Source organism: Lissotriton helveticus (assembly GCF_964261635.1).
Source record: "Lissotriton helveticus chromosome 1_1 unlocalized genomic scaffold, aLisHel1.1 SUPER_1_unloc_86, whole genome shotgun sequence".
Classification (NCBI taxonomy): Eukaryota; Metazoa; Chordata; class Amphibia; order Caudata; family Salamandridae; genus Lissotriton; species Lissotriton helveticus.
Window position 1 is genome coordinate 249,552 of NW_027611732.1, and position 15,818 is coordinate 265,369.

The window sequence follows — 15,818 nt, forward strand, 5'->3', positions numbered from 1 at the left end:
GGAAAATTGCTGCCACCAGTGACATCTAAGCCACTTAATTTCTGCTCTCTTGCCAAGGCAAGTCTAGCTTGAGCCAAGGCTACCTCCTCCCTCTCTATCTGGAGTTTGACAGCCCTCATTCTGGCCCTATGCTCTAACTTTTGAGAAGCATTCATGCCTCTCTGTGATTCCCTGGAGGCACTAGAAAGATGAGAGTCTCCTGAGGGAGATCTCACTCTTCTGTTGCCTGGGGGAATCATATGTTGGGTTCTGGGGAGGTGCTGGCCCTCTCCATTCCCCAGTAGGTCCAAGTTGGCCTGGCTAAGCCTACCAACTGGAACCTGGCTACCCTGATCCTGTACTCCTAAGTCCTCAACATCTGAGTCCTCATCCAAGTCATCATCATCCTCCTCTTCAAGGGGATCAACTGCAGGGGGGTTCCCTCCAGTTCCTGTATCTAGGGAAGCTGCTTTTGCCTTCTCTAAGTCATCCTGTTCTAGGATTTCTACCAGGATTAGGCAGGTGGGGCTTCTGCCCCTTTTTAACCCTCTTGCTTTGCACAAGGCAATCAAGTCTCTGCGGGTTAGTTTGTCATATCCAAAAGTTGCCTGGGTAGGGTCAACTGTCACAGGAGTAGACCCTGAGGCTTTTCCTGTGTCAGACATGGTTACTAGTGAGGTGTAAGTGGTGCACTTACCTACACTAAGTGTTTTCCTACTGGACCTTGCTAGTGAGTTGTAGTCAGGGGTGTGCTACTCCCTTCAACCTACAACTACTAAGTTCAGTAGAACTTAATATGCTAAGCTTTTGATTTTATATGTACCTAGAGGTACTTGATGTGATCTTTCAATTTGATATAAAGATTGCAATGGTAAAACAACAGCAAGCTCAAATCCGCACCGCTGCTCACCAATGTGAGAAGTTGGCCTGGTAGGGGATGTTTCCAATTCTGGAACCACCTACTACCTGACCAAACAATCCCCTTATGGTGTCTGGTTGTAAGTCAACCTTATTAGACAAGCTATCCTAGGGGTAGCATGGACTAAGCAGCCTAAAGGCTTAACTTAAGAGGTCGTGTTAAGCGAGCTGTTTTACCACATACAATCCTGTAATACCAAATGAAAGGACACCACACAAGTATATATTATAAAAATATATGTGTTTATTACTAAAAACAATCCCCAGTATTCTTTATGAATAAAGGGGCACAAGCGTTAAATCAAAAGCACTGTTTAAACATACAAAGTTGCACAATTATGGATGAGGGCGGGGGGCCACTCAAACCATATACTAAACAAGTGGTATAAGAGAGGCCACTCGAACAGTGGTTAGGCCTAGGGCCTAGGGAATCGCTGGGAGCAGTCAGGACAAGCAATGCTGAAGTCGGGAATGGCCCTCGGGATTCGGGAGATGTGCGGAAAGCGCACGCATGCACCAATGTTAACCAATGGTGCGTAAAAGTCAAATAGTTAAAGTTTAAGGACACTTCCGCTGAACCTAGAGGAACAAAACTTAACACACAGACCCTAGAGGTGTGCACCAGTGTGGGAACACCGGCGGAGCAAAGTTACCTCACCCACAGGAAGTGGGTGCACAGGGTCGAAGTGGCGTCGGGTTTTGACACGCAGGCTCTTGGTGCTTGAAGCTGAAAGGGCTGCAGGCAGGGTGAAGACGAAGTGTCCGGTGGAGTCCAAGGGTGGACTCAAGTTGTAGAGTACCTGAAAGCAGAGGGGACAGAGTCTGGGTCACTCAGCAGTGACCAGGGTGGAACCAGGACGGAACCAGGCAATGTCGGGCGCAATCAGGTGGTCGTCGAGGCGCTTCTCTTCGCTGTCACGTGGGCTCTGGGGCATCTGCGACGTCCAGGAGCAGGTCACGATCTGTCCCACGCAGGCTCTCACCGTCGGTGCAGTCGGCTTCCGGTTTGGAGCAAACAAGCCTTGGTAAGAGCAATCCACGCGGGATTGGAAGATGGCGTCTCACTCGGACCAGGAAGGTCAGAGTCGGGGCTCCCTTTCAGGGGAGCTGGTGTGGATCTGGAGCAACCAGAATCACGAGTCTTCTTTTGTAGTTCGTCGGCACAGGGACCACAAGCCAGCTGGCAAGTGACCGGGCCAACGCGTTGAGCCAAATTGTGCCAAAGGGCCCCACGCAGCACTCGTCGAGTGTGGAGGGCTGAACTTCGGCTCAGGAGTAGCTCAGGGTGGGGGCTTCTCAAACCCCGGTGTACAGCTTCGAGGGTCACTCGTGGGCTGCACGGTCAGCGTCTCGTGGTCACTTCAAGATGGCGTGCCCCACGCTTCCGGTCGCCTCCACGGGTCTCAGCTTTGCAGGGACTGTGGATCGGGCTGTTAGAAGCTGGGCAGGCTTGATCTCGTCGATCTCAGTCGCTCGAGTTCCGGCGGGAACTGCAACTAAGTAGACGTCGAGGGCTGGATGGTGCCTGCTGCTGCAGGGTGGTCACTCCTTGACCACAAGGGAGATTCTTCGGGCTTCCACGTTGAGATGGAGGGTGAAGGGTCCAGAATATCGTTTCAAATGTTTCTTCCAGGAAATCTGATGTGCATTGGCACTGCTCCCACTCTTATTCGAATCTGGTGGGCGTGATTACCTGCTAGGTCCCCTCCTATGGGTGGGACCCAGGAAGTGGGTGGATACACCCCCTTCCTTTGATCCAGGCCGCCCTGGCACGAGGGCTGGAGTGCCCCAGAACCGGTTTGGCCGGATTATGCAAGGGGCAGCCTTGTGCGCCCCAGGCAGTGTCTGGTTTCTTTCAAACCTCCCTGCTACAATACACTATCTCCTGTCTGGAGGGCGGTGACACCCTCCTGTGACAGGAAACCCTTTGTCCAGGACCCCCTTGACTGGGTTTCGGTCAGCTCCAGGGGTCCAGACATTTGTCTGTGGCAGAGGCATCCATTTTGTGGATCTTAAGGCCTTTGGAGAAATCAACCGCATTAAAGTGAAGTAACATGTCTTACCCCTCTAGAGGGGTGGAATGCCATCCCCGTCGCCAGAACTGGCGAGGGGATGGTATTCCAAAGCGTATGACACCTTACACGACATGTTTTGATAAAGCCAAACCAGAGTTGCTAAATAACCGCGAGGATTATAAGGCACTTAATAGTATATGGTATGGCATTATCCTGAAACAGCTTAGGGATTTGTTCCCGACGGCTGCAGACAGGCTCAGCTCATGCTAGAGCTCCATCTCACATAAAAACCAAGCACCCAGCCTCCAGGATTGGTGAGGCCTGTCTATAGGAGTGGCTCACAGGTTTACATGTGTCCAGATATAGGTTTAGACATAGGTATACTATATCTAAGCAAGGGGTGTGTACACCACCTTACCCCAGCTGAGTGATCAGCCAGTTGTGTCAATTTAAGAACCAGCCAGGGGTGGCAAAAGATATGCTGCAGCCCCTGGTAGGCCTTAGTGGCTCCTGTGCCCTGTGCACCTATAGTGCATTCTACAGGGGCTGACAAGGAGTCCATTTCCAATTGGTATGTGCCTATAGCACATGTGTCATTAATTTAGTGAGAGAACAGCAGGCTGGGGGTCTGATCAGCAGGCCCACAGCCTCAGTAGTCGAAAACCAGTGAAGCAAAAAGCAAAAATTTGGGGTGACCATAGGATAGCAGACCCTACTCTCCTACACACTGGAAAGCAAAATCCAGGCCATACAGGACTGGGCTCCTCCAGTTACCCAGACACAAGTCAGAGCCTTCTTGGGCCTGACTGGGTATTACAGAAAGTTTGTGAAAAACTATGGGTCTATAGTGACACCATTAAATGACTTGACATCCAAGAAGATGCCAAAAAAGGTTCAGTGGACAGTTAGCTGTCAGAAGGCATTTGAAGACCTGAAGAAGGCCATGTGCTCTGCACCTATCCTAAAGAGTCCTGACTACTCCAAACAGTTCATTGTTCAGACAGATGCTTCTGAGTTGGGGGTGGGAGCTGTACTCTCACAACTTAATCAAGATGGTCAAGACCAGCCAATTGCTTTCATTAGCAGGAGGCTAACCCCAAGAGAAAAACGTTGGTCAGCCATTGAGAGGGAGGCCTTTGCTGTGGTTTGGGCATTAAAGAAGTTGAGGTCCTACTTGTTTGGAACTCACTTCCTGGTGCAAACAGACCATAAGCCCCTCTTATGGCTTAATCAGATGAAGGGTGAAAATCCCAAACTGCTCAGGTGGTCCATTTCCCTACAGGGGATGGACTTTACAGTGGAGCACCGCCCAGGGACTGACCATGGTAATGCAGATGGTCTCTCCAGGTACTTCCACTTAGAACATGAAGACTTATCTGGTCAAGGTTAGTTTAATGTCCCTGCGTTTGGGGGGGGGTTGTGTAGGAGAGTAGGGTCTGCTATCCTATGGTCACCCCAAATTTTTGCTTTTTGCTTCACTGGTTTTCGACTACTGAGGCTGTGGGCCTGCTGATCAGACCCCCAGCCTGCTGTTCTCTCACTAAATTAATGACACATGTGCTATAGGCACATACCAATTGGAAATGGACTCCTTGTCAGCCCCTGTAGAATGCACTATAGGTGCACAGGGCACAGGAGCCACTAAGGCCTACCAGGGGCTGCAGCATACCTTTTGCCACCCCTGGCTGGTTCTTAAATTGACACAACTGGCTGATCACTCAGCTGGGGTAAGGTGGTGTACACACCCCTTGCTTAGATATAGTATACCTATGTCTAAACCTATATCTGGACACATGTAAACCTGTGAGCCACTCCTATAGACAGGCCTCACCAATCCTGGAGGCTGGGTGCATGGTTTTTATGTGAGATGGAGCTCTAGCATGAGCTGAGCCTGTCTGCAGCCGTCGGGAACAAATCCCTAAGCTGTTTCAGGATAATGCCATACCATATACTATTAAGTGCCTTATAATCCTCGCGGTTATTTAGCAACTCTGGTTTGGCTTTATCAAAACATGTCGTGTAAGGTGTCATACGCTTTGGAATACCATCCCCTCGCCAGTTCTGGCGACGGGGATGGCATTCCACCCCTCTAGAGGGGTAAGACATGTTACTTCACTTTAATGCGGTTGATTTCTCCAAAGGCCTTAAGATCCACAAAATGGATGCCTCTGCCACAGACAAATGTCTGGACCCCTGGAGCTGACCGAAACCCAGTCAAGGGGGTCCTGGACAAAGGGTTTCCTGTCACAGGAGGGTGTCACCGCCCTCCAGACAGGAGATAGTGTATTGTAGCAGGGAGGTTTGAAAGAAACCAGACACTGCCTGGGGCGCACAAGGCTGCCCCTTGCATAATCCGGCCAAACCGGTTCTGGGGCACTCCAGCCCTCGTGCCAGGGCGGCCTGGATCAAAGGAAGGGGGTGTATCCACCCACTTCCTGGGTCCCACCCATAGGAGGGGACCTAGCAGGTAATCACGCCCACCAGATTCGAATAAGAGTGGGAGCAGTGCCAATGCACATCAGATTTTCCTGGAAGAAACATTTGAAACGATATTCTGGACCCTTCGCCCTCCATCTCAACGTGGAAGCCCGAAGAATCTCCCTTGTGGTCAAGGAGTGACCACCCTGCAGCAGCAGGCACCATCCAGCCCTCGACGTCTACTTAGTTGCAGTTCCCGCCGGAACTCGAGCGACTGAGATCGACGAGATCAAGCCTGCCCAGCTTCTAACAGCCCGATCCACAGTCCATGCAAAGCTGAGACCCGTGGAGGCAACCGGAAGCGTGGGGCACGCCATCTTGAAGTGACCATGAGACGCTGACCGTGCAGCCCACGAGTGACCCTCGAAGCTGTGCACCGGGGTTTGAGAAGCCCCCACCCTGAGCTACTCCTGAGCCGAAGTTCAGCCCTCCACACTCGACGAGTGCTGCGTGGGGCCCTTTGGCACGATTTGGCTCAACGCGTTGGCCCGGTCACTTGCCAGCTGGCTTGTGGTCCCTGTGCCGACGAACTACCAAAGAAGACTCGTGAATCTGGTTGCTCCAGATCCACACCAGCTCCCCTGAAAAGGAGCCCCGACTCTGACCTTCCTGGTCCGAGTGAGAAGCAATCTTCCGATCCTGCGTGGATTGCTCTTACCAAGGCTTGTTTGCTCCAAACCTGAAGCCGACTGCACCGACGGTGAGAGCCTGCGTGGGACAGATCGTGACCTGCTCCTGGACGTCGCAGATGCCCCAGAGCCCACGTGACAGCGGAGAGAAGCTCCTCGACGACCACCTGATTGCGCCCGACATTGCCTGGTTCCGTCCTGGTTCCACCCTGGTCACTGCTGAGTGACCCAGACTCTGTCCCCTCTGCTTTCAGGTACTCTACAACTTGAGTCTACCCTTGGACTCCACCGGACACTTCGTCTTCACCCTGCCTGCAGCCCTTTCAGCTCCAAGCACCAAGAGCCTGCGTGTCAAAACCCGACGCCACTTCGACCCTGTGCACCCACTTCCTGTGGGTGAGGTAACTTTGCTCCGCCGGTGTTCCCACACTGGTGCACACCTCTAGGGTCTGTGTGTTAAGTTTTGTTCCTCTAGGTTCAGCGGAAGTGTCCTTAAACTTTAACTATTTGACTTTTACGCACCATTGGTTAACATTGGTGCATGCGTGCGCTTTCCGCACATCTCCCGAATCCCGAGGGCCATTCCCGACTTCAGCATTGCTTGTCCTGACTGCTCCCAGCGATTCCCTAGGCCCTAGGCCTAACCACTGCTCGAGTGGTCTCTCTTATACCACTTGTTTAGTATATGGTTTGAGTGGCCACCCGCCCTCATCCATAATTGTGCAACTTGTATGTTTAAACAGTGCTTTTTGATTTAACGCTTGTGCCCCTTTATTCATAAAGAATACTGGGGATTGTTTTTAGTAATAAACACATATATTTTTATAATATATACTTGTGTGGTGTCCTTTCATTTGGTATTACAGGATTGTATGTGGTAAAACAGCTCGCTTAACACGACCTCTTAAGTTAAGCCTTTAGGCTGCTTAGTCCATGCTACCCCTAGGATAGCTTGTCTAATAAGGTTGACTTACAACCAGACACCATAAGGGATTGTTTGGTCAGGTAGTAGGTGGTTCCAGAATTGGAAACATCCCCTACCAGGCCAACTTCTCACAGGCTGTTAGAAGCTGGGCAGGCTTGATCTCGTCGATCTCAGTCGCTCGAGTTCCGGCGGGAACTGCAACTAAGTAGACGTCGAGGGCTGGATGGTGCCTGCTGCTGCAGGGTGGTCACTCCTTGACCACAAGGGAGATTCTTCGGGCTTCCACGTTGAGATGGAGGGCGAAGGGTCCAGAATATCGTTTCAAATGTTTCTTCCAGGAAATCTGATGTGCATTGGCACTGCTCCCACTCTTATTCGAATCTGGTGGGCGTGATTACCTGCTAGGTCCCCTCCTATGGGTGGGACCCAGGAAGTGGGTGGATACACCCCCTTCCTTTGATCCAGGCCGCCCTGGCACGAGGGCTGGAGTGCCCCAGAACCGGTTTGGCCGGATTATGCAAGGGGCAGCCTTGTGCGCCCCAAGCAGTGTCTGGTTTCTTTCAAACCTCCCTGCTACAATACACTATCTCCTGTCTGGAGGGCGGTGACACCCTCCTGTGACAGGAAACCCTTTGTCCAGGACCCCCTTGACTGAGTTTCGGTCAGCTCCAGGGGTCCAGACATTTGTCTGTGGCAGAGGCATCCATTTTGTGGATCTTAAGGTCTTTGGAGAAATCAACCGCATTAAAGTAAAGTAACATGTCTTACCCCTCTAGAGGGGTGGAATGCCATCCCCGTCGCCAGAACTGGCGAGGGGATGGTATTCCAAAGCGTATGACACCTTACACGACATGTTTTGATAAAGCCAAACCAAAGTTGCTAAATAACCGCGAGGATTATAAGGCACTTAATAGTATATGGTATGGCCTTATCCTGAAACAGCTTAGGGATTTGTTCCCGACGGCTGCAGACAGGCTCAGCTCATGCTAGAGCTCCATCCCACATAAAAACCATGCACCCAGCCTCCAGGATTGGGGAGGCCTGCCTATAGGAGTGGCTCACAGGTTTACATGTGTCCAGATATAGGTTTAGACATAGGTATACTATATCTAAGCAAGGGGTGTGTACACCACCTTACCCCAGCTGAGTGATCAGCCAGTTGTGTCAATTTAAGAACCAGCCAGGGGTGGCAAAAGATATGCTGCAGCCCCTGGTAGGCCTTAGTGGCTCCTGTGCCCTGTGCACCTATAGTGCATTCTACAGGGGCTGACAAGGAGTCCATTTCCAATTGGTATGTGCCTATAGCACATGTGTCATTAATTTAGTGAGAGAACAGCAGGCTGGGGGTCTGATCAGCAGGCCCACAGCCTCAGTAGTCGAAAACCAGTGAAGCAAAAAGCAAAAATTTGGGGTGACCATAGGATAGCAGACCCTACTCTCCTACACTAGGGCTCATTTCCAGCCTCCAGGTACATGTCTGACTCCTATTTGTGACATTTCGAGGTGTTTGGGGTCAAACTCATTTTTTCCATTATAGGCCATATAGCTCAGAGTCACATCACATTGAGCTCAGAGTCACATCAAATTTCTAGTTCTGGACCTAAGGACCCCTTAGTATACCTCAGATGACATACCAGGAGTGTCTAAGACCCATTTCTGGCCTCCAGGGATGACTTTTTGAAGTTTTGGGGTTTAAGGGGGCAAAGTCACTTCTTCCATCCAGCCTAAGGTGCTCAAAATCGTGTACAATGTCAGGTTTTTCCCATGGCTGGAAGCTGAAAAAAAAACTTCAGATAATAGCAAAGGTAGATAGATCAAATGAAAGCATCAGATCTGAGCTTTCTAACAAGTATATTTAGGTCCTGGGTACTCACAAAGTGACTGTGATATCCATTCTGAGCTATTTGGAAAATTAGCAAATCTTGTCAAAAAAACTTTTTTTGACGATTTTTGCTAATTTTCGGTATCAACCCTCATGACTGTTTTCAGGTCCCTGTAGCCACCAGGACCCCATAATATATCTCAGATTATATAACAAGAGTGGCTAGGGCTCATTTCCAGCCTCCAGGTACATGTCTGACTCCTATTTGTGACATTTTGAGGTGTTTGGTGTCAAATTCATTTTTTTCCATTATAGCTCCTAGATATCAGAGTCACATCAGATTTCTAGTTCTGGACCCAAGAAGACCATAGTATACCTCAGATGACATACCAAGAGTGTCTAAGACCCATTTCTGGCCTCCAGGGGTGACCTTTTGAAGTTTTTGGGTTTAAGGGGGTAAAGTGACTTTTTCCACCCAGCCCAATGTTCTCAAAATCGGGTACGATATCAGGTGTTTCCCTTGGTTGGTAGCGGAAAAAAAACTTTATATAATATCAAAGTTATATATATCACATGAAAGCATCAGAGCTGACCTTTCTGACAAGTGTATTCATATCTTGCGCACTCAGACAGTGTCTCTGATATCCATTCTGAGCTATTTGGAAAATTAGCAAATCTTGTCCAAAAAATTTTTGGGACCGATTTTTGCTAATTTTCAGTATCAACCCACCTGACTGTTTTTGGGTCCCTGTGGCCACCAGGACCCTATATTATATCTCAGGTGATATAGCAAGAGTGTCTAGGGCTCATTTCCAGCCTCCAGGTACATGTCTGAGTCCTATTTCAGACATTTTGAGGTGTTTGGTGTCAAATTCATTTTTTCCATTATAGGCCCTAGATATCAGAGTCACATCACATTTCTAGTTCTGGACCCAAGAACACCATAGTATACCTCAGATGACATACCAAGAGTGTCTAAGACCCATTTCTGGCCTCCAGGGGTGACTTTTTGAAGTTTTTGGGTTTAAGGGGGCAAAGTCACTTTTTCCACCCGAGGTCGTGGAACTCGGAGCTAGGTCAAAGTTTAGCTTGAGTGCCCTCCCCATGGAGGTCAAAAATGTTATTGCATCAAAATCATTTAAAAACTATATAGGTGTAATTGTTGTGCCCTGAATGCTATATGGCTGCATTTGCACCGTTCTAGGTATTTACAAAATGAATTTCTAACACTTTTGAAGTCTCCATGAAGTGAAAAATGACTAAGTCCAAAAACTTCACTGGTGCATCAAAGTGGTCAAAAAAGGTCAACGTTGGGTTAAAATTAACAAAACATAGTGCTGCAGTGGTCCAATAGCAGGCTAAAGACATAATGAATGACACAGAATGAACAGTTTTACTAAACACTTTGAAAATTCGATTTTCAATTTCAAGGGGACAAGGTCATGGAACTCCGAGCTGGGTAAAAGTTCAGCTTAAGGGCCCTCCCCATGGAGGTCAAAAATGTTATTACATCAAAATCTTTTAAAAACTATATAGGTGTAATTGCAGTCTCCTGAATGCTATGTAACTGCATTTGCACTGTTCTGTGTGCCTCCAAAATGAATTTCTAACACTTTTGAAGTCCCCATGAAGTGAAAAATGACGAAGTACAAAGACATCATTGGTGCATGAAAGTGTTTAAAAACGGTCACAAATGCATAAAAATGAAAAAAACAAAGTGCTACACTGGCCCAATAGCATGCTAAACACACAATGAATGACCCAGAATGAATATATTTACAAATTACTTGGAAAATGCTATTTTAAATTTCAGGGGGACGAGGTCACAGAAGTCATGGAACTCCGAGCGGGGTAAAAGTTCAAACTTTCCACCCCTCATGGAGGTCAAAATGTTTAATTCATCAAAATCATTTAAAAACTATATAGGTGTGATTGGAGTGTCCTGATTGCTATATAGGTGCATTTACACTGTCCTGTGTGCCTCCAAAGTGACTTTCTAACACTTTTGAAATCTCCATGAAGCAAAAAGTGACTAAGTCCAAAGACCATTTGGAGCATCAAAGTGTTCAAAAACGGTCAAAAATGCATAAAAACGAAAAAAAAACAAGTGCTACAGTGGCCCAATAGCATGCTAAACACACAATGAATGACACAGAATGAATAGTTGTACACATTACTTTGAAAATGCAATTTTAAATTTCAGGGGGACAAGGTCACGAAAGTCATGGAACTCCGAGCGGGGTAAAAGTTCAACCTTTCCCCCCTTATGGAGGTCAAAATTGTAATACATCAAAATCATTTAAAAACGATATAGGTGTGATGGCAGTGTCTTGGATACATCCCACATGAATTTTAAACACATTAGGAGCATCTCTGATCAAAATAACCATAAAAATCCCAAAGCTGCATCAGTGCTTCAAAGTGCTCCAAAACGGTCAAAAATGGACGAAAATGAAAAATATTCTCCATATCTGAGTTTTTATAACATTCCTTAGATAATGTATATCTTGAATTAGTTTTAAATCCTTTTATTAAAAAGTTTCTTTTCTATGCTGCACTGGTGCAACGCCTCAAGTCTGAGAAGCTGCACCAGTGCAGCCGAAGCAGCACTGGTGCAGCCGAAGCCCGAGGGCCATTCCCGACTTCAGCATTGCTTGTCCTGACTGCTCCCAGCGATTCCCTAGGCCCTAGGCCTAACCACTGCTCGAGTGGCATCTCTTATACCACTTGTTTAGTATATGGTTTGAGTGGCCACCCGCCCTCATCCATAATTGTGCAACTTGTATGTTTAAACAGTGCTTTTGATTTAACGCTTGTGCCCCTTTATTCATAAAGAATACTGGGGATTGTCTTTAGTAATAAACACATATATTTTTATAATATATACTTGTGTGGTGTCCTTTCATTTGATATTACAGGATTGTATGTGGTAAAACAGCTCGCTTAACACGACCTCTTAAGTTAAGCCTTTAGGCTGCTTAGTCCATGCTACCCCTAGGATAGCTTGTCTAATAAGGTTGACTTACAACCAGACACCATAAGGGATTGTTTGGTCTGATAATAGGTTGTGAGAAGTTGGCCTGGTAGGGGATGTTTCCAATTCTGGAACCACCTACTACCTGACCAAACAATCCCTTATGGTGTCTGGTTGTAAGTCAACCTTATTAGACAAGCTATCCTAGGGGTAGCATGGACTAAGCAGCCTAAAGGCTTAACTTAAGAGGTCGTGTTAAGCGAGCTGTTTTACCACATACAATCCTGTAATACCAAATGAAAGGACACCACACAAGTATATATTATAAAAATATATGTGTTTATTACTAAAAACAATCCCCAGTATTCTTTATGAATAAAGGGGCACAAGCGTTAAATCAAAAGCACTGTTTAAACATACAAGTTGCACAATTATGGATGAGGGCGGGTGGCCACTCAAACCATATACTAAACAAGTGGTATAAGAGAGACCACTCGAGCAGTGGTTAGGCCTAGGGCCTAGGGAATCGCTGGGAGCAGTCAGGACAAGCAATGCTGAAGTCGGGAATGGCCCTCGGGATTCGGGAGATGTGCGGAAAGCGCACGCATGTACCAATGTTAACCAATGGTGCGTAAAAGTCAAATAGTTAAAGTTTAAGGACACTTCCGCTGAACCTAGAGGAACAAAACTTAACACACAGACCCTAGAGGTGTGCACCAGTGTGGGAACACCGGCGGAGCAAAGTTACCTCACCCACAGGAAGTGGGTGCACAGGGTCGAAGTGGCGTCGGGTTTTGACACGCAGGCTCTTGGTGCTTGGAGCTGAAAGGGCTGCAGGCAGGGTGAAGACGAAGTGTCCGGTGGAGTCCAAGGGTGGACTCAAGTTGTAGAGTACCTGAAAGCAGAGGGGACAGAGTCTGGGTCACTCAGCAGTGACCAGGGTGGAACCAGGACGGAACCAGGCAATGTCGGGCGCAATCAGGTGGTCGTCGAGGAGCTTCTCTCCGCTGTCACGTGGGCTCTGGGGCATCTGCGACGTCCAGGAGCAGGTCACGATCTGTCCCACGCAGGCTCTCACCGTCGGTGCAGTCGGCTTCAGGTTTGGAGCAAACAAGCCTTGGTAAGAGCAATCCACGCAGGATCGGAAGATTGCTTCTCACTCGGACCAGGAAGGTCAGAGTCGGGGCTCCTTTTCAGGGGAGCTGGTGTGGATCTGGAGCAACCAGATTCACGAGTCTTCTTTGGTAGTTCGTCGGCACAGGGACCACAAGCCAGCTGGCAAGTGACCGGGCCAACGCGTTGAGCCAAATCGTGCCAAAGGGCCCCACGCAGCACTCGTCGAGTGTGGAGGGCTGAACTTCGGCTCAGGAGTAGCTCAGGGTGGGGGCTTCTCAAACCCCGGTGTACAGCTTCGAGGGTCACTCGTGGGCTGCACGGTCAGCGTCTCGTGGTCACTTCAAGATGGCGTGCTCCACGCTTCCGGTCACCTCCACGGGTCTCAGCTTTGCATGGACTGTGGATCGGGCTGTTAGAAGCTGGGCAGGCTTGATCTCGTCGATCTCAGTCGCTCGAGTTCCGGCGGGAACTGCAACTAAGTAGACGTCGAGGGCTGGATGGTGCCTGCTGCTGCAGGGTGGTCACTCCTTGACCACAAGGGAGATTCTTCGGGCTTCCACGTTGAGATGGAGGGCGAAGGGTCCAGAATATCATTTCAAATGTTTCTTCCAGGAAATCTGATGTGCATTGGCACTGCTCCCACTCTTATTCGAATCTGGTGGGCGTGATTACCTGCTAGGTCCCCTCCTATGGGTGGGACCCAGGAAGTGGGTGGATACACCCCCTTCCTTTGATCCAGGCCGCCCTGGCACGAGGGCTGGAGTGCCCCAGAACCGGTTTGGCCGGATTATGCAAGGGGCAGCCTTGTGCGCCCCAGGCAGTGTCTGGTTTCTTTCAAACCTCCCTGCTACAATACACTATCTCCTGTCTGGAGGGCGGTGACACCCTCCTGTGACAGGAAACCCTTTGTCCAGGACCCCCTTGACTGGGTTTCGGTCAGCTCCAGGGGTCCAGACATTTGTCTGTGGCAGAGGCATCCATTTTGTGGATCTTAAGGCCTTTGGAGAAATCAACCGCATTAAAGTGAAGTAACATGTCTTACCCCTCTAGAGGGGTGGAATGCCATCCCCGTCGCCAGAACTGGCGAGGGGATGGTATTCCAAAGCGTATGACACCTTACACGACATGTTTTGATAAAGCCAAACCAGAGTTGCTAAATAACCGCGAGGATTATAAGGCACTTAATAGTATATGGTATGGCATTATCCTGAAACAGCTTAGGGATTTGTTCCCGACGGCTGCAGACAGGCTCAGCTCATGCTAGAGCTCCATCTCACATAAAAACCATGCACCCAGCCTCCAGGATTGGTGAGGCCTGTCTATAGGAGTGGCTCACAGGTTTACATGTGTCCAGATATAGGTTTAGACATAGGTATACTATATCTAAGCAAGGGGTGTGTACACCACCTTACCCCAGCTGAGTGATCAGCCAGTTGTGTCAATTTAAGAACCAGCCAGGGGTGGCAAAAGATATGCTGCAGCCCCTGGTAGGCCTTAGTGGCTCCTGTGCCCTGTGCACCTATAGTGCATTCTACAGGGGCTGACAAGGAGTCCATTTCCAATTGGTATGTGCCTATAGCACATGTGTCATTAATTTAGTGAGAGAACAGCAGGCTGGGGGTCTGATCAGCAGGCCCACAGCCTCAGTAGTCGACAACCAGTGAAGCAAAAAGCAAAAATTTGGGGTGACTATAGGATAGCAGACCCTACTCTCCTACACAACCCCCCCCCCAAACGCAGGGACATTAAACTAACCTTGACCAGATAAGTCTTCATGTTCTAAGTGGAAGTACCTGGAGAGACCATCTGCATTACCATGGTCAGTCCCTGGGCGGTGCTCCACTGTAAAGTCCATCCCCTGTAGGGAAATGGACCACCTGAGCAGTTTGGGATTTTCACCCTTCATCTGATTAAGCCATAAGAGGGGCTTATGGTCTGTTTGCACCAGGAAGTGAGTTCCAAACAAGTAGGACCTCAACTTCTTTAATGCCCAAACCACAGCAAAGGCCTCCCTCTCAATGGCTGACCAACGTTTTTCTCTTGGGGTTAGCCTCCTGCTAATGAAAGCAATTGGCTGGTCTTGACCATCTTGATTAAGTTGTGAGAGTACAGTTCCCACCCCCAACTCAGAAGCATCTGTCTGAACAATGAACTGTTTGGAGTAGTCAGGACTCTTTAGGATAGGTGCAGAGCACATGGCCTTCTTCAGGTCTTCAAATGCCTTCTGACAGCTAACTGTCCACTGAACCTTTTTTGGCATCTTCTTGGATGTCAAGTCATTTAAGGGTGTCACTATAGACCCATAGTTTTTCACAAACTTTCTGTAATACCCAGTCAGGCCCAAGAAGGCTCTGACTTGTGTTTGGGTAACTGGAGGAGCCCAGTCCTGTATGGCCTGGATTTTGCTTTCCAGTGGCTGAACCTGGCCTCCACCTACTAGGTGGCCCAGGTATACAACCTTACTCTGCCCTATCTGGCACTTTGTGGCCTTGATAGTTAGGCCTGCCTTTTGCAGGGCCTCCAAAACTTTCTTCAGGTGGATCAGGTGATCCTCCCAGGTGGAGCTAAAGACAGCAATATCATCCAGATAAGCTGCACAAAAGTCATCCAACCCAGTAAGGACTTGGTTCACCAACCTTTGGAAAGTGGCAGGTGCATTCTTCAAACCAAAGGGCATTACCACAAACTGATAATGCCCACTAGGGGTAGAGAATGCTGTCTTGGCCTTTGACTCCTCAGCTAGTCTGATTTGCCAGTAGCCAGCTGTCAGATCAAATGTGCTCAGAAACTTGGCAGAAGCCAATCTGTCAATGAGCTCATCTGCTCTTGGAATGGGGTGAGCATCTGTCCTAGTGACAGCATTGAGACCCCTGTAATCCACGCAAAACCTCATTTCTCTCTTACCATCTTGGGTATGAGGTTTTGGCACCAGGACTACTGGGCTGGCCCATGGGCTCTCTGA